The following is a 23,591-nucleotide window of genomic DNA, read 5'->3' on the forward strand; positions in this document are numbered from 1 at the left end:
ATTTAAAAGGGCAAGAACTAAAAGGCCATGCTTCAGAAGTAAGCAGGAGAAAGAATTGAAAGACAGGCATCTTCACAATGGTGTTTAGAGATGAAACTGCAAAATTACCCAGTGCTTTTTATGCTTTTATGCAATTTCCTACATCTTTAACAGGCAGTGATGTTTCTGTGAGTTATCAGACAGCTTTAATTTTCCTTGTGTAGAGACTGTACATTGATCATAAAATAATCCAAGAAGAAATATCCCATTTTTCAAATTTCAAAGCCCAGCATAATGTTCCTAGGAGTAAATTGCTGTAATACCGTGATACTTTCTCAATGTGGGAGCTTAAAAGTTAAAATATGGCTATGTTCAATTGTTAAACAGACATTTTCCAAACCGAATGCAAATTTCAACAAATGTATTCTTTCAGACTTTTTAAATCTACTGTGAACATGATTTTTACTAGCATGCAGACATTTTTTTATTGCCAAAATAAAGCTATTGAAAAGAGGATGTTATTTTAGAATCACATATGTAGATATTCACACAGTACACACTGAATGCTATAAGCGCATTTTAATGCATAATATTTGGCCTATGTTAACACTACTATATGAAATTTAAACTTATGATAAAGAAAACACTTGTGTTTTAAAATGGACTCTTTCCTCTGTCATTAACATTTTATTTGTTTTGTCATGTTTTTATAAAGATATGTAAATATTTTTTCTGACCTTTGTTAGTCCAAATACGTTTGCTTCAAATTCGTAATGCCACTTTCAAGTGGTCTTTTGATTCTTCGTATGTTCATTTTATAATAAAATTTTTGCCTTTTTTGAGTCTCTCCTAAATCTGAAATCTGATATTCTTGAAAATTTCTGCCCAAACATATGAGAAATATAGCTTTCCTGACCCCAATCTAAAGATACTCTTCAATTGAAAGACACTTGTCAACACCACAGTAACTGGTCAGCAATAATGAAATACTGTGACTTAATTCCTATTTTTATTAAATAGATTATTGCCTATTATTTCCATATAGGGATATAGTTTTTAATTATAGTGCATCCTTACAGTTTTTACTGGTAGTCATGGATGATGGCATATTCATCAGGAGAAAAATGTACCTTTGGTATCAGTGAATCAGACAAATGTATTATTTATGTTTAAGCAGAGCTGTAAAATATCTATACATTTTAAGATCCAGATGCCATCTGCAAAATATTAAACTTTGAAATAAATTGTTTAATATGTTTAGTGCTTTCTTGTGTAGGAATATTTACATACATTTTTTTGATGGGCAATATTTCAAGTTACATACCCAAATTTGTAAGGGATTTACAATCAACAATCAACATGCTAGAGAGCTCGCAGATGACGTTTAAATCATTCATTTGTTCTATATCTGTGTCTCTTTAGCGATGGTGGTTGGCGATCCCTTTGTCTGCATTATAATATTCTGCATCGATAATTGCCATTAAACTGAATGAACTACGTCCTTGGAGAAGACTAAGTGTGTATAGAACTTTCTTTTTTGGTTTCTCCTATATTCTTTGAAGTTACTTTGAAATTCTGTGGCATGGTGTTTTTGGTAGCAAATTGCACCAGAAATAAGCAAATACACCAATACTAAAGTGGGTAGTGTTGGGTGAAACTTCCCACATGGGAAGATGTAACCAAAATAGAAGCAGAGCAATTTATGAATCCACAGAGAAGACTGGGCTCGTTCTGTTCCAGGGGCAGGGGGCTACCAGCTAGAGTGATCAAACCACGTATCTGCTGTTTAAGGTCTGCTTTAGCAGTGAGGTTTGTAGGTCCCACTGTGGATGTAATGAACCAGCACTGATTTTCACTCTTATTTCTGGATCTTCTTTCCATAACGAACTATTCAACACTTCTGTTTTGTGTTTGTTAGAAACCCTGCTGTGCTTCTGCACCCCTGCAAGCAGGGGAATTTTCTGTGAACCTTTCTAAATTTCAGTTATATGCTGTTTTTTCAGTCATATTATTTTTCAAATAGATCTTATTAGGGCTATTTTTCTTTTTGTCAGTTGCAAAAAGAGATCAAGAATCTTCTTAACTCAAAATCCATCATTTAGGCTATTTTATTTTTTTAACACTGCACCTCGCCCCATTCTGACAGTTTACTTCTGGATTTGTACCATATTTACAATTATGAACTGCAGGCGAAGGGCAAAATAAGAGCCTGCTTGAATGAGGTTGTTGCCTTAGTATGGTAAGAGCTGGATATTTTCACAAAGTTCATTATCCAGTCAGAGTGGTCACGTGGGAGGGGAATAGTTTCCATCATAAAATCTGCTAATTAGTTTACACTATTCCTTATGAGCTTAGAGTGCTCTGCTATGCTGCTCGTAGGATACTGTCAAATAAGAAAGTAGAGAGACTGAAAATAAATGAGTAGAAGAAATGATCCCTGGGAAAGAAAATGAGGAATCATCAATATATGTCAACAAATTTATAGTCAATCCAATCAAGTAAACCAGTTGATTGAAAACCTGAATATATAACCACTTCTAGTAATGCAATAGACATATTTTAGAAAGGAGATTTAAGTATATTAAGAAGAATAGAAACACAGAAATCTAATATCCCAAACAAATATGTGTATGGGCCATGATAAGTATTTGTGATCTTGATGTTTTTGTATAGTGGGTATTCACACAATAATAAAAAATTTAAAAATCTAAAATGACATAAAAATGATACTTTGGAAGTCTGCATGTTTTCTACAGTGGCTGATGATTTAGATGTCAATTTCTTCATCCACCATTTTATACATCAATTTCTCCATCCTCCATTTAAAAATAGGTTTAATGTAAGGTTGTGCTCTTTCTTCTAAAAGAGATAGTGGCAATGGTAGAAACTCTTCATGTCCCTGTTTAAAATCCTCAACCATTTTCCTGTTTAAATGTTTATATATGGTTTGTTCTGAAAAGGTTCCTGACCCTTTTAAGAAACAATTTCTGGTATAATCTGAGTTATTTGCAGCAGAGCTAATAGGGCTACATGCCCATTGCTAGACAACACTCTGGTCAAGAGCTATTGAGGTGGCTGTTCTAAGCACAGCTACACATATTGTTTCTAACCTGGTGCTTGCAGGGAAAGAGACAGGAAAGCCAAAGAGATGGAGAGATTGGCAAATGGCAGGGCTTTACCGTTACTACAAGTCAAATAAGGTAAAGTGGGTAGAAAGGAGGCAGAGCTAGACTTAGCTGTTCAGACTTAAATCAACACAGCCCAATGCATGTCAAAAAGCTGGAGATAAGATGTTGTTCAAAGAATTAATCTATCAAAGCAACATATTATGGATCAAAGGTTAAATAAGACAGTATAAATTTGACTACAGCTATCTGTATTTCTAAAGAATGTTTTCTTCAGGAGAAGAGTTAGAGCTTGGCCAAAAAAGTTCTGAAAGTCAAATTGTGTCACCTATTTGAGTGCTCTCCAAGGTGGTGTGTCCTGAAAAACCAACTTGAACTAGCAAGCCCAGAGTCCCAACTGCAGAGATAGAGGCAGCAGACTTTTAGTGTTTGATGCTATTAGATATTCACTCAGTTAACCCATTTTCTTGTTCTGATGCTCTGCATATAATTAGTCTTAAAATAATTAGACTTCTATGTAGCCTTCTATGTAGCCATTCTATGTAGCACATTGGAATGGTTTTGACCATTTGAACATGTATGTCTTACTCATTTGACAGTTATATATTTCACTTGATTGAATTGACTGGTTCTGAATTTCTGTGTATTTTTTGGAAAGGGCTCAAGAGTCAGCTTTCTTCAGCCCACTTAGTTCTGGGGTTTTGTAATATCAATCTTCTGCACTTGTAGACCTGAGGACCAGACCCTACTCATTGTATACTACAGTCTGAGGGACTTTTTGGGTGCTGGTCAGTTATATTTCTCTGGAAATACATCCACTTTGCTTTAATTAGACCTTTCTTTTGAATATCTACAAATCCCTTAGGCCACTGATTCCCCAAGAGGGGTCTGATTCTAGGGTTTCACAATAAGTTGGAAAGATTCTAAACTAGGTAACATCAAGGATTTAGGGGATGTTTTAGGGAGGCAGATTTCTACCACACATTTTCAAACAACTAGAACTGTTCACTAGGGGAATGTATTTATAACTAAGTCCTGAGTTTCCAGTGGTATTAAAAGGAGCCATGTTACCATTTCTCAGGGATATTGACTATTAATGTATGGTAGATTAGATTATTTCAGACCTCTAGGTTCTTTGAACTCTAAAAGTAATATTTATTTCTATTGCTATTACTTATTTAAAATGAATTACTACTAAATATTTACTAATATTTATTGTAAAACACTATTTTTGATATGCTGGGAGAAATAAGTGAAGAAATAGGAACATTAGGCTGGGCGCAGTGGCTCACGCCTGTAATCCTAGCACTCTGGGAGGCTGAGGAGGGAGGATCCCTTGAGTTCAGGAGTTCGAGAGTAGCCTGAGCAAGAGTGAGACCCTGTCTCTACTAAAAATATAAAAAATTAGCCCGCATGGTGGCGTGTGCTGGTAGTCCCAGCTACTAGGGAGGCTGAGGTAGGAAGATGGCTTGAGCCCAGGAGCTTGAGGTTGCTGTGAGCTAGGCTGATGCCATGGCACTCTAGCCCTTGTGACAAAGGGAGACGATGATCTCAAAAAAAAAAAAAAAAAAAAAGTAAACAAAAGAAATCACTTTGACTTTAATTATGAGGGCATTTTACTTTTTGAAAGAGTATAAAATATCTTACATTTTGACTATGTCTATAATTCTGACATTCTAGCATAAAGTAACCTTTATTATTTATTGCCTTCCTTTTAGAGAACAATATGTTTTGTGGACCTAAATTCAATTTTTATCATCATGCTTTAACATTATGTATTATCTTGACAAGCACATGCATGGTTTATTATCTTTTCAACTATCATTTCCTGTGGGCACACAAGATGTGCTACACTTTTCTAGAGAACCAAAATTTTTAATTTTGAATATATTTATATAATCATGCTATTTTTCATATTTAATGGGAATACTGGCCAGCTCCAGCACTGAATTATTCCTATTCTTGCATACATTTTGTGATTACTTATTTTATTCTTTTTTACTTCCTGCCATATCTCCAAAAAAAAAAATGAAACTAATTTTATTTAGCTAACTAGAAAAAGAAAAACTTACTCTCTATTATACTTACATTGTGACTGGAACAGAAACAAATTATGAATTTAGAAGTAAAGTCATGATTGTCCCCATTGTTGATTACAGTTGGTTTCAAAGAAGATATACTATTCTTATGATTTCCTTTCCTTATCTTATCAGGTATAAACATATGAGGTGGCAGTAAAACCTGATATGTAGCTGGAGTTGCAATCGAAGTTTTTCAAAGACCAGAAAAGCGTTCCTATTGAACGGGTTCTGAATGTAATGCAATCTGAGTTCTTGCAACTTAACAAATTCCATAATAGCCTCACCTGCTATCATAGTTTCTTCAAGGCATAGATGAGTAGCTGAGAAGAGTCTCTCCTTTATTAAGCTTCTAGGACAGAGACTCGAATGAGAATGCTAGCTAAAAGTGGCAGCCTATCACAAGGGACACAGAGGCATTTAAGGGCACAACCAATTCTCAAGTCTTGTAAAGAGCGGAGACCCAGTCATAACATTCCTAGCTATTTGATCTCTTTCAAAGACTTAGAAAGATAATTCTTCAAAACAGAGACCAAGTCCTTTAAAAATGCTACAAATTCAACATTTCTTCTGCAAGTTGAACATTATCCTATTTTTTCAGAAAAATAACTGAAACTACTTAGATGTGAAACTTTACTAGTTAGGCAGTGGTATGGACTGAAAACAGGATGGATAGAAATGGAAGGAAATTCCTTTCCTTCCTACCCTTGATCAGGCACTAATATAAAATGTGAAATGTGATTGTCCATATCACTGTTTGCATATATGATATTCTTATTGGACATAACATTAAAATAAAGTGGAAGAAAACTAATTTTCATGTTACTGTACTCTCAGGCAAGGCCTTGATGATATTATTCAGGAATTGCTAGAATTTAAATTGGAAAAAGTATCAGCATCTGAAATATACATAGTAATTTGGAGATTGGAATGATTGAAATGCAACAATACTCGATGATTATTTGCATGGGCTTTTATTATCTCAGTTTCTACTGGTAATATATTTACATAGATAAACACTGAGAAATCTGGGAAGTTGTGAGAGAGAGACTTGTATGTAACATTTTAACTTATGATATACAAATGCATTTCTTATAATTCAAAGATTTAGCATAAGGGTCATATAGAATTAGTTAGAAATTCTGGACCTTCAAAACATGAATTTTTTTTGCTTATTATTAAGAGAAAAATAAATAGCTCTTTAGCTGTTTGCTCTATTTTTTGACTCAGAAATGCCCTGCCTGGCTTTGGATGGCAGAGCCCTCCAAAGGGTAAAGAGAGCAGGTGACTGGGAGAAGTTATGTTCTGCCTCTAATAATGGTCCTTTTCAAACTTCACCATTCAGTCAAGAGTCTATTAACTCTCAGCAAGTGGGTTAACTCCTGTCGGTTTAGAGGATTTAGCTTGAAGACCTTTTAAAAATACAATATTTTATGGAACTTTAGATGTCTTTGACAACACTTCTGTAAATATCAGGCCTGGGGAAGAGGCAGGGATTTATGGTTCATTAGCCTCTTGGGAGTCCAGAGCTGGAGTTGCCTGAAACTTATCTGGGGCAATTTGCTACAGTTCTCCCCACTGAATTTTCCCCTCAGCATCCCTTCTTACGTGCAAGCTGCTCCTAGAAGACAAAGTTTGCTGAAAACCTTAGAGAAAGAAAAAAAATATGGCAAGCCATTTTATGCTAAGAATATATTTCTTCTCCTTTTTTTTGGTCTTGAACTAAACTGATGCATTTTGAGCCAAATTTATTTGCCTAGTGGCCCATGTGGGTGTCCTTCGTCAGAGAGTTTCTTTGGTGCCAATGCTGAAAATGACACTAAATGACAGCAGAAGCAATAGGTCAGCACCCATCTACTTTAGGTTTGGGGGCTATGTGAGTCAAGCTATTTTTTTCTTCACAGGCTGTGTATGCAGAAATGGATAATAGTCCAGATAAACCTTCTCAGGTGACACATTTGTTTTCCTCTCTGCCCCTGAAATTATTAACCAGAAGAGTGTGAAGAGGGTCAAGGCTAGAGCATTTACCGGAACACAGTGAAAGCAAAGGTTTTAATAACACAGATAGGACCAAAAAACCTCTTTTCTAGTAATTTATTATATGAATATTTCTTAAGTAGCTACTAGGTGCCTGGCACTATGCTATGTACTGTATGTCACATGTTTTATCTATTGGTTGTCTCCCAGTGATTTTGCTTGTTGTCTTCTAAACACAACTAATAAAACAGATTCTTAAGATGATAGTAAATTAATCTACAATACGACCATCATTGTGTTAATACTTAACGTGATAAAAACATATTCCTTATTACAATCTTTCAAAGTAGATTCATAAAATTCTCATTTTGTCTAGATTAGGAAACTGAAGCTCAATAGGTTAAATTACTTGTCTGAGGTATTTATACAACTGATAAACAAAACTAAGGTCAAAGTCAGGGCTATTTCCAGTGTAAGATGCAGAATACGCAGTTAAGAACTTATTAAAACACAAGACAATATCTGGCTTCCACATCTTATTTACTATTTGCCCTTTATGACTTGTGGCTCTTTATCCAACCTAGCTTCTTTTGCTACCCTAAAAACCAATTATTTTCTTTCTTCTTCCTTTTACCCCAGGAGAGGTATCTCGTCTAAGGCCAAGCCATTATGAATCTCAACCCTGCCATCCTCCGTAAGAGTTCTCTCCATCAATGATCTCTTTTCTGGCCTGGATTTTCAACTCTCCCTCACTCTTTGCTCCTTTCCGTCAAATCTCTTCCTTCTTCAAATAAAAATTTTTAAAAAAGCCTCTCTCAATCTAAGCCCCTTGGTAGATCTCTTGTCTCCTTTCCCTTTATAGCTAAACATCTTAAAAGTGTTGCCTCTGCTCCTTCCCTTCACTTCTGCATTAACTCACATTCATTCTTTAACCTGCAGCTCTCTGGTCGGCCCTTCAAAGAAACCACTGTGACCGAGGTTACCGACAACATCTTTGTTGTTAAAACCAGTAGTCTCTTCTCAGACATCAACCATCTGTCAATCTCTCGGTAATATTTGATACAGTTGACCACTTCTTTTTTTTTCTTTTTTCTTTTTTTTCCCTGAAGCCCTCTCTTTCCTGGGTTTCCATGATACTACCTACTTCTTACTCCTTTTTTGTTGTGCCAGCACGATCTATTTTGTAGGCTCCTGTTTTCCAACTGATTCCTTAAATGTTGATGTTTCCCTAAGGTTCTTCTCTTTTTATACTTTAAACATTCCCTCTGAGAGAGAGCTTATCCTCACCTTCTATTGTCACTTACCTCCCTCCAATTTCTGAATATATATATATTTTTAATTTCAGAATACTACGGGAGTGCAAATGTTTGGTTATATGGATTGCTTTTGTATAGCTTGTGTCATTTATAAGCGTGCCCATCACCCAGATAGTGTACACTGTACCTGTTACGTGTGATTTCAACCATCCTCTCCACTTCTGAATATTGGTTAGCCCAGATCACCTTTATACAGGTGATCACACTTTTATAAATTTATATCAAATTTCATATCTATATATCAGAGTGTCTAGTGTCTCCCAGGCACCTCAAACTCATCAGACTCTCCTTCCATGTCCCTTCCTTGCTTCTTATCTCAGTCATATTTATCCTCTCATTGATCCAAACCAGAAATCTGGGTTTCATTTTCAAATTCTAATTGAGTAAATCACAAACTCATGATTTCTGCTTCTTCAATATCTCCCAAATTTGTCTATTTTCCTACATTTCTGCTTCTACTCACTTAGGTGGAACCATCACTGCCTCTCAGCAAATCCCTCTGCCTCCAATCTTGCACATTCCAACTCAATTTCCACACCAAAGCCAGAATGATATTTCTAGAAGAAAAATATGAGTGTACCATGATCTTCCATAAATACCCCCAAAAGAAATATTCCTCATGATTCCTTTCATGAATCAAATTTTAACATTACTTAGAAGGCCATTCAGAATCTGATTTCAGCTTCTCTATTCTCACCTTTTGCAATTCTCTTGCATTCTCCTATGCTCATCACATGAAATTTCTCTCTTCCTTCTGGAATGTTCCATATGTTGTTACCTTTGCCTGGAATGCTCATTTCACGCCTTTTATCTGCCTAAGTCCTACTTATCATTCAGGTCTTATCCTTGATCTCACTTCCTCTAAGATGCTTCTGTGATGTTCTCCCCTGCCGCCTATATCTGGGCTCCCCGCCCCTCTTACCTAAAACCATGTCTCTATCCTGGCACTTTTTACACCAAAGTTTCATGGTTTTTTACTTGTCTGTGTGACACATTAGTTCAGAAACTTCTTTTTATAGGCAGTTAACATGTCTGCCCATTTTTAACTGTTGCACCACAGAAAAGATGATGGGCGCATAGTTTTTAAAATAAAGGAAGGTTTCCCTAGATTTACCCACTGACACAGGCTGCCCAGCATGGAGAAGCTGCCAGAAAAACATCCAAAGGTTATAGCAGTAAGAAAAAAAATTGTAACCTTGCATCATGGGAACAACTTTTTGTAGGGTGAGGGGTGGCATGTCAGAAAATGACTGAGGGCACCGTGAGAACAGCCTTATGAAGGAACATCTACCGTAGGAGTATGGTTATAGATCCTGCAGAAGCGGACCCAGAGAAAGAGATGCGGTTTCCTCGTTCCACAGCTGCTGGTGAGGCTAATGGAGACATGGACAGATCATCTAGTTTTTAAAATGATATCCCCTCTGTTGACCAGGGATGTGTGATTCTGAAAGAAAGGATTTATTACCACCTACAGTTAAAGATCGAAGACTATGAAAACTTTAGTTCTAGGTGGAAAAAATTGCCATCCATTTGCACGTTATACCTAAAAAAAATCGCACTGGAGCTATGTATGGCCAGTTCTGAAGTCAGGTTCTAATCTGGCCATTCACACTGTGTATACAGTGTTGTTCAAAAGTGAGAAATGCTGAACATTTGCAGGAAAACAAGGAAAGAAACTTTTATTTAAAAAACAAAGGACAGGCAAAGGAATTTCAAAATAGAATCTAGGATTACAAATTAATAAAACATTTTCCTTAGTTAGTTGTCAGCTTCTGAGCACAACCATGCATTTATCCTCAAACTCAAAAGGATTTTATGGTAGTAAATGACACACACCAACACTGTAAACACAGATACACTTGATGATAATGCAATGAGTAAGGCTAGTGATCAGCTTGGTTTTCCACAAAAGCACTCTAAAGGAACTGGAGAGGTTTTATAATTTCTTAAACTAAGGCACAGAGATAGAGCTTTTACTTTTCACTAGGCCTTTGTGAGTAGAGTCTCAAAAGTGCTTGAGAAAATACACCAGGAGTAATGTAAAATTCTCTATGGAAACTGGTTTAAAACTGAACTTCCGGAAAAAATAAAAGGAAACAAAATTTCCATGAAATTGCTGATAAAAGCACTTTTAATAGCTAGAAATGTTTTGTATTATTTAAATGGAATATTTAAGTTTAATGTTTAATTCTCAACATTCCTAAAATGCCTAATCTAGAAACTGCAGACAGCCACAGTTGGGGATATTATTCAATGCTAGATACCCGAGCAGCATTTCCGAAAGCAGAACTTCAGTACTGTATTTGGACACCACAGAATCTTAGAGGATAATGTTGATGCTCTGACATCCCTCACAGAACCCTGTGCATATATTTGTGTGAATTTTGTATAAACACAATTCTATTATGATCTCTTCCAAGTAGCCAAATTTAATGAAATAATATGTGAGGGCAATGCTGTTTATTTCAGCACAGACTCACTTCCGTTGCTCGTGAAAAGTGAATACTTGGGCTTTGGTCCTGATCAGCTGAATAAGAATTGCCAGCCGAGGGGCCTGGACCTGTCTTTAAAGTGCTCTAGGCGATTCTGACGTGCAGACGATGTGGAATGTGACACGCCTGACCTCGTCTCGTCATCTCTCCTCTTCTGTCTCTGTCTTCAGTCATCTGATGCTGGGTTTTCCTTTTCCCGCACCCTGGATCCCCTGTCCTTCCCGACAGCTGTCCTACAGGGGGCTGCCTCTCTGGTTCCAGGTCTATCTTAGCTCCTCTTCTGTAAAGTGCCACTCCCAGCTGTGGTCTGTGAGTGTGTGCGCAGGGCTCGACCCTCTGTTGCTTTCGCCACGTCCACTCCCGGGTGTCACGGCAAACCCTCAGGGACCTTCAGCTCGCCAAGCCTCTGTACCCTTGGTAGTCAGCCCAAACAATTCATTTTGCTTTAGAATGTTTTTGCCTCTTTTGAGAACACAACACTCAAAGAATAGGCTGTAACAAGTGCCAGCATTTGCAAGACACTGCTAAATTCTGTAAAATCTCAGATAACTTGAGACCAACTTTTTCGAATCTCCAGGCTTCTTTAATGACCCTGTTAGATAACTAACAGAATAACAACAAGAACTCCCCTGTGTGAAGGCAAATGAAGCATCCTCTTGGACAGACACAAATAACAGACACAAATAACACAGCTGAGAAAAGGTGCACGTTATACAAATGCCTATGATTGCTTCAATTTCCGGATGGGAGTCCAGGAGCGTTGTTCCACTGGTGAATATCTATGTGAGCTCAACTAGTCTGTGGAAAAGATTAAGTCATAAGCAAGGCAACAGGGCAGGAAAATAGGCAAATAGAGAAAATAGAAGCAAAATCACTGTTTGTGGCAGTGTGACAAATGGGAGAGATGATATACAGCAAAGAGCAGGTGTTGACAGCAGAAGAGAAGGGGTGTCAGGGGAGGAACATCTCTTCAGTGTCACGGGGCAGGACAAATAGCCACCTGTGCTTCTCAAGTGCAGGCCTTAGGGACATAGGACATACCGTCTAGACCAGAGTTTCCCAAGGACAGATCTGTTGGTGCATTGCTATCCCTGTAGCAGACTTCATGGAAAAGGGAGTTCTGTAGTCAAGTTTAAGTTTGGGAAAGACTAAATTAAACCAAGTTGTATGGGTTTCTTTACTGCTGGTTTCCTTAGAACACTTGAAAGGCTGACATACATTCTGAAATGTCAAGAAGGGACATGCATTTTTTAGTGCTGCTAAATTCATTTGTCTATGAAACCTCTCTCTTCTTTTCAGGAATAATTTGTGGGACTATTCCACCAGACTTCATTCTGGAAAACACTGCATTAGATCATGGCATGTCCAATTTTTTCACGTCACCACACACATACAAAAAAAATATTTAGTTTTTGGTAAAAGGAGGAAACACTGGCCTGTGGGTGTGTGGGTTCTCACCCCCTAAGCCACCCTGCGGGCTAAGGGAGGATCAATGCCCTAATATCTGTTACCCATTCAGGGCACAAGAGAAAGCTTTGTACTAGACCATATACAGTATTAGAGCAGAGACTGTATTATTAATTGTGATATTCCTAAGTTTTAGAACAGGCACTGGCACAAAATGGGGGTTCAATATGTAGCATGAATAAATGAATAAACACTACAGGCATAGGAGACATATTTGGCAGCCACCAGCACCTTGGTATGGTAGCTTTGAAAAAAAAAAATGCATTGGCTCTTGGTTGTTTGCATTAAAGAGCCAGCTGCACTTTAGTGATGTGCTCATAAAGGCAAGACCAATCCGTACCTTAGGTGACAAGGTAAGGTACAATATGGCAGAGAATTCTACTCAATAGAATGTATATCTTTAGTATGACAGGACCAGGTGTACAGGTAAAAGCCATATTTGCTATGTGTTTTTCAGTCTTTTTCAGTGAAAAGAAAAATGTGGAGGGCAAAAATGTGTTGCTAATCATAAAATACAAAAAGGACATCTATAAATGGCTTGAAAGGGAAAATATAGGCAAGTGTTTATGAGTTGCATATTTCTCCTGTATCACATCATGGCCCAGAAAGGGCAGTTAGAAAATGTATAGTTTGGAGTACTCCGAATTTGGAGTACTGCTATATGATGGTACCTGACCAAATTAATGGGATTCTCACTGAAAGGGCTAGAAGGTATACCATCACTTTTAATATTCAAGGATAATGCAAAGTTATTTTAAGAAACAAATGCAGCTGATTGTGCTGTAATTCTAAAGATGGATTTGACATTTCAAAGTAAGCTTCTAGATGAAATTGACAATAAAAAACTCACAGCATCACTCTGAGACAGAATTGTGAGGTTTATGCTAAAAAGTAACTTCTGAACAGAGCATAGGCCCTGACCAGTTTAATGACTTTGAAAAGTTATTCTGTTTCAATGGTATTTCTCAATCATATATAGGTACATGTCGGTGAATCAAATATATTTGTGTTTAAGCAGAATCAGAGTATCATTGAAGGTGGTATTGCTTATTACTTCCTAAAATAAAACTTTCAATGACTTGAAAATCCATCATAGATTTCAACATTGTCCCCCCAAATGGTAAATATATGTTAAATAACCTATCATAGAGACACAAATATACAAATGAACAAATTTTTTCATGCCCAGCATTACTTACTTACGTACTTATTTATTTATTTTTACTATCAGGAAAATCTTGTGCCTAGTGATTGGTAAAATAACAGCCTGTTATTTTATTGATTACTATACTGGATAGAATCATGTCCCCTCAAAATTTACATCCACCTGGAACCTTTATGTGACCTTATTTGGAAAAGAGTAATTAGTTAAAATGAGGTCATACTGGATTAGGGTGGGCCCTAAATCCAATGACTGGTGTCGCCCTAAATCCAGTGACCGGTGTCCAGATGAGAAGGCTATGTGAAGATTCACACTCAGAAGGTCACGTGCAGGTGGCGGCAGAAACTGGAGCTGTGCTCTTGCCAGTAAAGGCATGCGGGAGCCAGTTAAAGCTGGAAGAGGCAAGGAACGATTCTCCCTTTGAACCTCTGGAGGGAGTGTGGCCCTGCGGACACTTGAATTGCAGACTTTTAGCCTCTAGAGCTGTTAGATAATAAATTTCTGTTGTTTTAAGTCACTTGGGTTGTGCTAATTTTTTATGTTAGCCCTAGCAAACAATGGAAACAACCATTTGCCAGCCAAACTCTTACAATGATGAAGTACATTTTTTAACAGTCCAAATGGAGTCAATGGAAGTGAGCTGAAATACTGCTTTCAGCTAGTAGTTACCTGGAAAGTCTTAATTTATATCTATTTTCCCAGAATAATTATTAACAGTGTCCTTTTTCACTCTCAAACTAGTTTCCTAGTTTGGATGATAAAGTGTACGATCACCTTAGTTTAAGCTTATGTTGAAGTACCTGTGGTTCATTGCATTTGCAACCCCAGAATTATGTTTTTAAAGGGCTGATGTCAGTGCTAATAACCACAGTAAAGAAGAATTTCTGAGAGGAGAAGAAAATGCGTTGGAAGGAAAAATGTGCTGCATTCCATTTTGATTTATTCATTTATCTTATAAGAAAGGCAGTCATCTTATATTGTTCACATTCTGTCACAGAACAAATAATGCTGTATTTTACCTATTAGAAAGAAGCAAATGATCAAATAGCAAACTGATATAAATTACCTTTTCAACAAAAAGATTCCAGGTCATTTCTGGGATATGATCCCCCACATTATTTTTATCTGCATTTTCAGAATGCCTGAATAACTGATGATCATGTGGAGTTCTGACTCATTAAAAATAATGCTAGAGTTTATTTAGCAGCTTTTATTTTAGAAGGATGGGAGTTTAGAGTACTCTATCAAGACAAATTGAAAATTAAATGTTCTTGTATTTGAAATGTTATCCTTCAATTAAGTAAAAATCTTTCTGTATCTAGGACAACTTACTTCCCAAGTATTTTAAATAGATGTAGATTTGCTTTTCTTTTATTTCCAGTTTTGAACAATGGATTTACTTCTGGCACTTCCTTAATTTCTAGTCTGTGATAACTTTGAGTGCAAAAAATGGCTCTAGAAATAGTTAAGGATGTGGTATGGGTCGAAACAGTCTCTTTCCACTTGGACACCATTTAAGGATTGAAATTAGTTATTAACTAAATGGTACTTTGTGGTCTCATAGTGTTAGCTTACCTTTGAACAATTTTAACACACTCCCAGTGTATAATTTACACTCTCTAAGTACATGGTTAACCACTCAAAAAATCAATAGGGGTTATAGAACATGTACAAATTTGAATTTGAAGAGAGTCAAACATCTATTTTATCCATCGAAGTAGAATAGCTAACATTTAGAATTGGGACTTACAGGGAATCATTTATTGTGAAGTAGAAAAAGCACAAAGTAGGTATGTTCAGAGTTGGGAGTGGAGTGTGACATTGATAATCCAAACAAAATCCCTCACTTTTGCTTTACTTAATATTGTCAATACCAACTCACAACTTTTGTTTTTTGGTGTGTGACCATGTAGCTCTTTGGATCCAGGGAAGATAAGAAACATACTTTCTCTCATGGGGTTTCTAAATTTACTGGAACTTGATCCTACCTACACCTAATTAATCCATCAGTATATTAATTCACTTAAAAATATTGGCTGATCTCCTCCTCTGTGCCAAATATTACAAGTATAGGGTGCACAGCAGTGAGTCAAATAGACGGTTTCTCTTTGGAAGGACATAAATATTAGAGAGTGAGATAGGCAATATACAAAATAAACAAAAACCTAACATCTAAATTAGAAATGTTACAGGGAAAAAATATGGTGTTCAGATATAGAATAGCAGGGCAGGAGACCTGCTTTGGAGAGGTGAGGAGATGTGTATTGAGGAAGGAAGGATGAGAAAGAGTTGGTCAGGTGACCGGTCCAAGAAGAGCCCCTCATTGAGGGAACCGCACACAGAAAGACTCTAATGGAAGAAAGAGGGTTCCAGGAACCAGCCTTGTGACTAGAGCAGAAGATGCTAGGTAGGGCAGAGAGAGTGGTAAAGTTGGAGATGTTAACAAGATCCTTATTGGGCAGAACTTCATATGCAAGCGAAGAAGCATTGCTTTAATTTAAGGGCTGATGGGAAACCATTTGGGTAGTTATAAGCTTATCTGGCTGATACTGAGCATGAATCACTGAAAGGATGCAGAGGCAGAAGGGAAGACAAACAGGAGACTAGTACGGTGGCATGGGGCAAAGACAGTGTCCCAGATGTAGACTTGGGTCGTAGCAATGAATGGAGAAAAATAATACTTCTATTCCATATGGATCTTTGAGGTGGACTGAGTATGACTTATTCATGTTTTGCAAAATGGGAAGAACAACTCAAAGATGACTAGGTTTTTGGCTTAAACAGCTCGGTAGTGCTATTTTGTACAATGGGAAAGATGAGGAGACACATTTAAGCTCCAAAGTGCAAACTTGACAGAAATCCTTTATTGCGATTTTTGAGATCACACTGAAAATTCTATGGTTATGTTTATGTATGTCTACAATAGAATTGATATTAACTGGAAAGAATTCATAGTTCAACAGAAAATTATTAAGGAGTGAAAAATCTACTGAATAATATTGAGATATTTTATGATTATTAAGTAGAAACCTACAACTACGTGATATCCAAAGTAGGAGGAAGGACATTTATAATTGTCTACAAGGCATTTGGAGATGTAAATTTAAAGGCCAGATAAAAATTATCATGAAATGAAAGGGAAAAATTAGACTATGAAGAAACATCAGTGAGGAATGCTTTTAAGCAAAACATTTTTTTCTTTTTGAAAAATTTATTACAAGAAAAGACTTCTTTAAAGATAAGAAGTTTTTAGATTTATGCTCTTTGATTTTCATTATATAACAAAGGTCGTCTGTTGGATAAAAGATTATTAAATGATATTATTATAATTATAATTATGATTATATAATGATTTAAAGTTTTCAAAGTTTTGTAGCTATTATTTTGTTTACAACTATATCACTACTTTGAGGTATAATAGTTAAGTTTAAGAACATAAATATATATATTTATATATTTGTGTGTGTATATATACACATGCACATGCATATATACATACACACCTGTATATACCTAAACATGCATGCACATATATATGTGTGTGTGTATAAATATATTATGAGTTAAAAAGTTGAGGCCAGAAATATTCAATTAATTTCTAATGTCATATTGAGATTAAAGGCAGAGAACTACCTCTAGAAGTCACGTGTGTCTCATTTTTAAAATCTATTTTAAAAGAGATTTATGTTTATAGAAAAATTACAAAGATGGTACAGGGAATTCTCATATACACATACCCAAGATTTCTGTGTGTTCTCATTTTTAATCTGGTGTTTTCTTCACAATTTTGCAATGGTGAAGAATTACCTTAGAATTGTACATGTAGAGTTAGGGGGAAAATGAAAGAGGCAGTCATCTGGATAATTCCAGGCCAGAAAACAATTTTGTGTGAAAGGTATAGATAATTGAGACAGAAATGTTTTTTTGCCTGGAGAGATCCCCATGATTGCCTCCCTGCTCCACTCGAGTCCGTAAGTAGAATCATAACCACAGGTGTTTCACTCACTCCTGTAATAGGAAATTGTGTATCACTCAATGTGAAGAATGTGGGCTGTTTGAGAAGGCTAAAATATTTTGTTCTATATTATTTTTTCTTAAAGATAAACTATATTGAATATTTTTCATTATAAAAGCAATTCACATTGATTTGAGAATATAGATAGTAAATGAACAAAAGAAAGTACTCAAAGTTTACTACCTAAGGAAGACCACTATCAGCATTCTATTTATTTACTTCTGGTCTTTTAACTACATGTATTTGTTGCATCTGTTTGCTTAGTTTGGACTATGCAAATGGCATTCTTTTTTGCCATGTCTAAAATAGCAGGAAAGTAAAATTGTTCAGCGTGGTTCCTTGTAAGTAGGTGGTTTACAGTGAAAAATGGGAAATTGCATAAATTTTCAGCAACACTGTAATAGTTAAATAAATTATGTTGTAACAAAATGATAAAATATTATTCAACTAGAAAAAAATTATGAAGAATTTTGATGACACAGAAAATGAGTAGGATGCTAACATATATAATATGTGGGAAATGTAAAAGAGTAGAGGGAAATTCACCAAAATTTAACAGTGATTATCTCTAGGTAGTAGAGAAAATTTCCTATAATATATACATTTTGGTCATCAGAAAAAAATACTGATTACTTGAAAAATAAAAGTCATCGAGTGATTCTTCTTCTTCTTCTTTTTTTTTTTTGGTTTTCTTAAAAAAGAATGGTCAAGTCTTTCAATTTAAGATTTTGTTTTTACTTTATCCATTTAGATTTGGTATATTTGGAACTTATTACTTATTGAAAACATCTTGTACTAAACATGTGAAATCTTATTTTCCTCAGCTTTCTTAAAACTCCAGTCTACCAGTTGCCTTCACATCTTCATACTGCTTTTTGGAAGCAGTTTCTCCAGTTCCCAAATATGACTGAGCGTATTTCCATGTCCTGAGAGACTGGCAATCTTTTCTATCATAGTTGGCAGTACCAGGAATAAGCTAATTGCTTTTGAGGGTCAGAATTTCTTCCACATTTTTATTTTTTTATTGGTCTTGGGTCATTGGAAGTAACTGCTACTGAGTCCTGTAGGTCGAGGTGAAAAGGCTGTCTTGTCCTTTCAGAGTGCTGCCAGGCTTAACAGCTACCAGAGCAGAGCACTTTGTTTGAGATTTGGAACAATGAATCTTCCACACCAATTAAGATCAGTTTAATACAGAGAAGATGGAGTATGCCTAGCAGGGGAACAGCTTTACAGAGTCTCAGGATCCCATCTGTCTTTCTACTACACAAAGTTGGACCCAGGCAAGCCCTTTATCATCTCTTCGAGCTGGGACATTCCAAAGAAACCAGGAGCAAAATATGAGCACGGAGAGTTTTAGCCATAATCATTTCTCTCTTACTCTCTATGTATTTATAAGTACTTTTTCCTGAAGCAAACTGAACACAAAGCATGTTTGGTATTAGTCTCTCAATACATAATTGATATAAGAGTCAAATAGTTTGATAGCTGACAGTGAATTTTGCAACACTGAAAATAATCTCATTTCTCCTACAAACAAAAAGTTGTTGTGTCAAATTGTCTGAGACCAAAAGCTAGAACCTCTGCCTATAAGTTGTGGTGCCAAAAGCTAGTCATGTACCCTTCTGTAGATGTTTCTTCATCTGTAAAATGAGGATAATAATAGTATTTGCCTCATAGGTTTATTGTGAGGAATAAATGGAAGAATCCATACAAAACCCCCAGAACAAGGGCTGGTACATAATAAGCACTTAACAAATGTTTCAGTTATTCTTAGCTATTAGAATCAGATGTCTTCATAATCATGTTTTAACGTTAGTCGAAAAGAACCAACTGAGAATGAAGCAATGGACATAGAAATAAATATTCTCTGCATCCTTCCAAGTCACTTTGCTTTCATTTTTATGGGAATGCCCATCTGTGGAGAAATACCCTGGCTCACATTTACAAGGGACTGCTCAGCAGAAAGGGAAATGCAGACTTTGGAACAGAGAGCTTAGTCATTTATTATTGTTAATGGTCTCTGGCAAGTTACTTCACTCCTCAAGGCTTCTGTTTCCTCATCTAAAAAGAAAGAAACAGAAAAGCAAAGAGGCAAATAAAATGCAACATCATGCCTGGGTAAAGAGAGGAGGCCCAGGTTGCACACAGAACAACTTAAGCCAAGATTCCAGGGTAAAGGGGGAGATGTAAAGGCCTCAGCTTAAAATGGGTGAAATAACAGTATATACATATAAACACTTGTAAGGCAATAATATCACAGTCTTGAGAGTTTGACTGTTCTGGGTTTACATCCTGTCTTGTTTAGTGTCACCTTTTCCCCAGCTCTGTGACCACAGACAAGTTATTAACCTTTATGTCTGTATGTAAAATTTATAACAATGTCTGGCACACAGTAAGTACTTAACGAACTATAGCATTTTTTTTTTTTTTTGAGACTGAGTCTCCCTCTGTTGCCTGGGCTAGAGTGCTGTGGCGTCAGCCTAGCTCACAGCAACCTCAAACTCCTGGGCTCAAGCAATCCTTCTGCCTCAGCCTCCCGAATAGCTGGGGCTACAGGTATGTGCCACCATGCCCGGCTAATTTTTTCTATATATATTTTTTTAGTTGTTCACCTAATTTCTTTCTATTTTTAGTAGAGACGGGGTCTTGCTCTTGCTCAGGCTAGTCTTGAACTCCTGAACTCAAAGGATCCTTCCACCTCAGCCTCCCAGAGTGCTAGGATTACAGGCGTGAGCCACCGTGCCTGGCCATATAGCTATTTTAAACTAATGTGTGTCATGAGTAAATGAGATTTTAAATGTCAAGTATATATTTAGCACAGTGCCTGGCATATAGTATGTGCTCAATAAATGAAAGTGGCTGTTATAATCATTGTCATTCCTAGAGGAAGGATATCTAAGATGATACATGAAGTATGAACAAGGATATTAGCCCATGAATAAAGCAGAATAGTATTCCATGCTAGACCCACATACACAAAAACCCAGATGGGAAAGAGCATGGCTCATCATTGAAGTAGGAGATAGGGTAGAGGGCATGGATGAAGAGTGTGGTCCATGCCATAAGAGCTATCCTACCATCCTGTGACAAAGGAGGCACCTGCTAACTGGTACCTGCCTCTCCAAGAGGACCAGAAGTTCCACTGCCAAGCTTGCCTTACCCAGCCTTTGAGTATGTTTCGTTGCTGGCATTTTATAGAATGGCTTCAGTTACATTCAGTAGTGGATTCTCATAAGAGCCTTGGGTAGTTAAAAAAGCTCTTGATGGAAGCCAGGGTGAAAAGTTACAAGGGTCAGTAAAGATACACTTCATTTAGACAATCTACAAAGGAGACAAAAGCCATGACGCCTATATTGCTAGTAAAATAATCTCTCCTTCCTTGAAGTCTCATAAAAGAAATGGAAGTTTGTCTTGGCAAAATAAATATATATCAGGTTTAGGTCATTTCTCAAACTAAAGGCAATATTAAAAGTATAATTTCAATCACTTATTATAAAAACAAATCTTATGACTTGAAATATATCTCATCTCTTAGACACAGAGTTGCTGACTCAATATGATCTATTCTGATGGAAACAAGTTTGTTATAATAAGATAACATCCATATTCCCCTTCTTAAAAATAACTTTATGTTTTTCTGTTTGATGGAATGATGAGATTCTATAATACATTTTTTTAAAAACCATGCCTGATATTCATTCATTGTGGCAGTGTATCATAATTACTTAGCTTTTCTTTATCATTAATAATAGAAGATTGTGAATAAAAACATACTAATATCCACCAGATGTTCAGAAAAACATAAATATCCCCACGTGTCAGCACATTTCAACAGAAAGTCAACAAAATTTTCTCTCCTTCTTTTTCCTTTTTTAGTTTCCTGAACATGTTCTTTTGATATAATATTTTTAATTCTAATTAGGAACTTGCTTTGATTCCTTTAATATCTGCCACAAGAGGCTGCATAGTTTCAGACGTAGCCCACATGGATCTTGCTACCTTTTTCCTATTACTTTATACATCAAGAAGCAGGCTGGCATAACGGAAAGACATCGGCCAGCTTTGCGGTTGAAGCAATCTCAGTTTACACATACTCTCAGCTTCTTAAATAGCTGGGTGACCTTGGGCAAACTGCTTAATTTTCTGAGCCTAAGTTTCTTTATCTTAAAATGGTGATAATAATTCTTTCATTGAAAGGTCACTTCAAAGAGAAGCACTTATAAAGTGACAAGCATTCGGCTGTATTCAATAAAAAGTAGCAATTAGATTTATCCATCTAAAGACCATGCTGATTTCTTGGTTTCCCAACTATGGGATTTTCTATTTTCTTCCCCACTGATATCTTAAGCTTATTAAAATTTCTTTTTTTTCCCCTAAAATTCAAGTGTTTCCTTTCAGTTATATTCTGGAAGTTTATTTTTCAGCCTGAGCTCCCTTATAAGTAAATATGCCATGTAAGGGTCAGGGCAGGCTTTGCTATGCTTTTTAGCATCTGTATAACATAGTGGTGCAGGCACCACTGACAGATTGCAGTCACCTTCTTCTGGGAGAAGAACACAACTCCCACATGGACTCCACGAAATAGCCAATAAAAATTGCATAAAATAATTTATTTAATTTTTTTTTTCCTATGGAGAATTCCATACCCTTAACTTAGAAAGGAGCAAATGGCCTATTGTAAAAATAATACCTGGGCACTTGGTCCCCAGAAATGGACTGCGTATTCAAGTGAGGCCAATTAACTCCTCCAGGAGCTGGGAGAACCATACAATGTAAGAAAAATATAATTCATAGAATGGTACCCTGGTATCCTGGAAGAATAATTCATTTAATACAGAGGAGTTATTCATCCCTATCTGGTAGTTTACATATTATGGTTTACCTGAGGAATTTTCCCAAAGTGACCATTTTATACCAAGGAAAAGGAACAAATATAAAATAGGACAGAGGTAAACACTAGAAGCCTTTTTTCTTTTGGTCTAACCTTTAGAACTTCAAACAAAAAGCAATTCTAGCATAGAAGGTAAGTGTAGGAGACCTCATGAAGCCTTTGATTTCCATGTCAATATTTAGAAGGGAAGCAAGTGCTTGATAGGAAGTTGTCAATTTTTTGATCTGTGAATCCCTTTTCTTCTAGCTGGTTCATTTCTATTACCATCAAGCACTGTGGGATTTGATTTGATTTTGGTTTGGATTTTGGCCAGCTAGTCTTTGACCTGGAGTGCCACAACAGTATTAAGAGGTAGTAAAGATGTGCTCTTCCATGTCTTGACTCACTGCTACTCTATTAGTTTATTTTACTGTGATAGAGAAATTGGCTAATGCTATACAAAGTCTCCCTTCTCTGGAATTCAGAGAGCAGCTTATTTATATGTAGATGTAGCTATATGACATTTTCAAATGCCATGCATTTGCATATGAAGGTCTCTTTCTTCCCCTTTCAGTAAACAGTCTCTGCTATTACTTCCAAAGCAATGTTTGGAATTATATTTTCTATACAAGTTCTTCCTTAAAATGTTTTTTAAATGCCCAGTAGAGATAGAAAATTAAACCCTCAAACTAGAATCCATTTTTTAGGAGTAGAGGCCTATAATTTATGATAAATAAATATACAAAAATGTAAATATATATATTTATATCTTTTAGCACCTTCTGCTTATGTGGCTTTGCACTAAAAGTTTGTCAAATAATAAGAATATGAGCATGGTTAAAATTTCTTAAGGGGAAAGCAAAGAGCTATTAATTTGGTATGGAGCTTCTTTAAAAAATTCATATAGTTTGGTTTGTAGAGAGATGACTGCTAGTCTTGTAACAGAGGAGTTGCCCCTCCTCCCATAGATATGGAAGTTTAATATTGACAGGGCAGAATATGTAACAGAGCAGTTACCATACATAGGAAAGTTGCCTCCCATAGATATGATGGCATAAAATTGAGAGTGTGCAATATGTGGTAGAGGGAATGGCCTGAATCAAAAAAGGC

At 36.3% G+C, this 23,591-nt stretch overlaps 1 protein-coding gene across 1 annotated transcript in view; it reads right to left on the bottom strand.

Moving 5' to 3' along the window:
- TMEFF2 (transmembrane protein with EGF like and two follistatin like domains 2) overlaps positions 1-23,591 on the bottom strand; it is a 255,770-nt gene that overhangs the window by 8,928 nt on the left and 223,251 nt on the right. The window lies entirely within an intron of this gene.

This window comes from Microcebus murinus, chromosome 8 (genome assembly GCF_040939455.1).
Source record: "Microcebus murinus isolate Inina chromosome 8, M.murinus_Inina_mat1.0, whole genome shotgun sequence".
NCBI classification, from domain to species: domain Eukaryota; kingdom Metazoa; phylum Chordata; class Mammalia; order Primates; family Cheirogaleidae; genus Microcebus; species Microcebus murinus.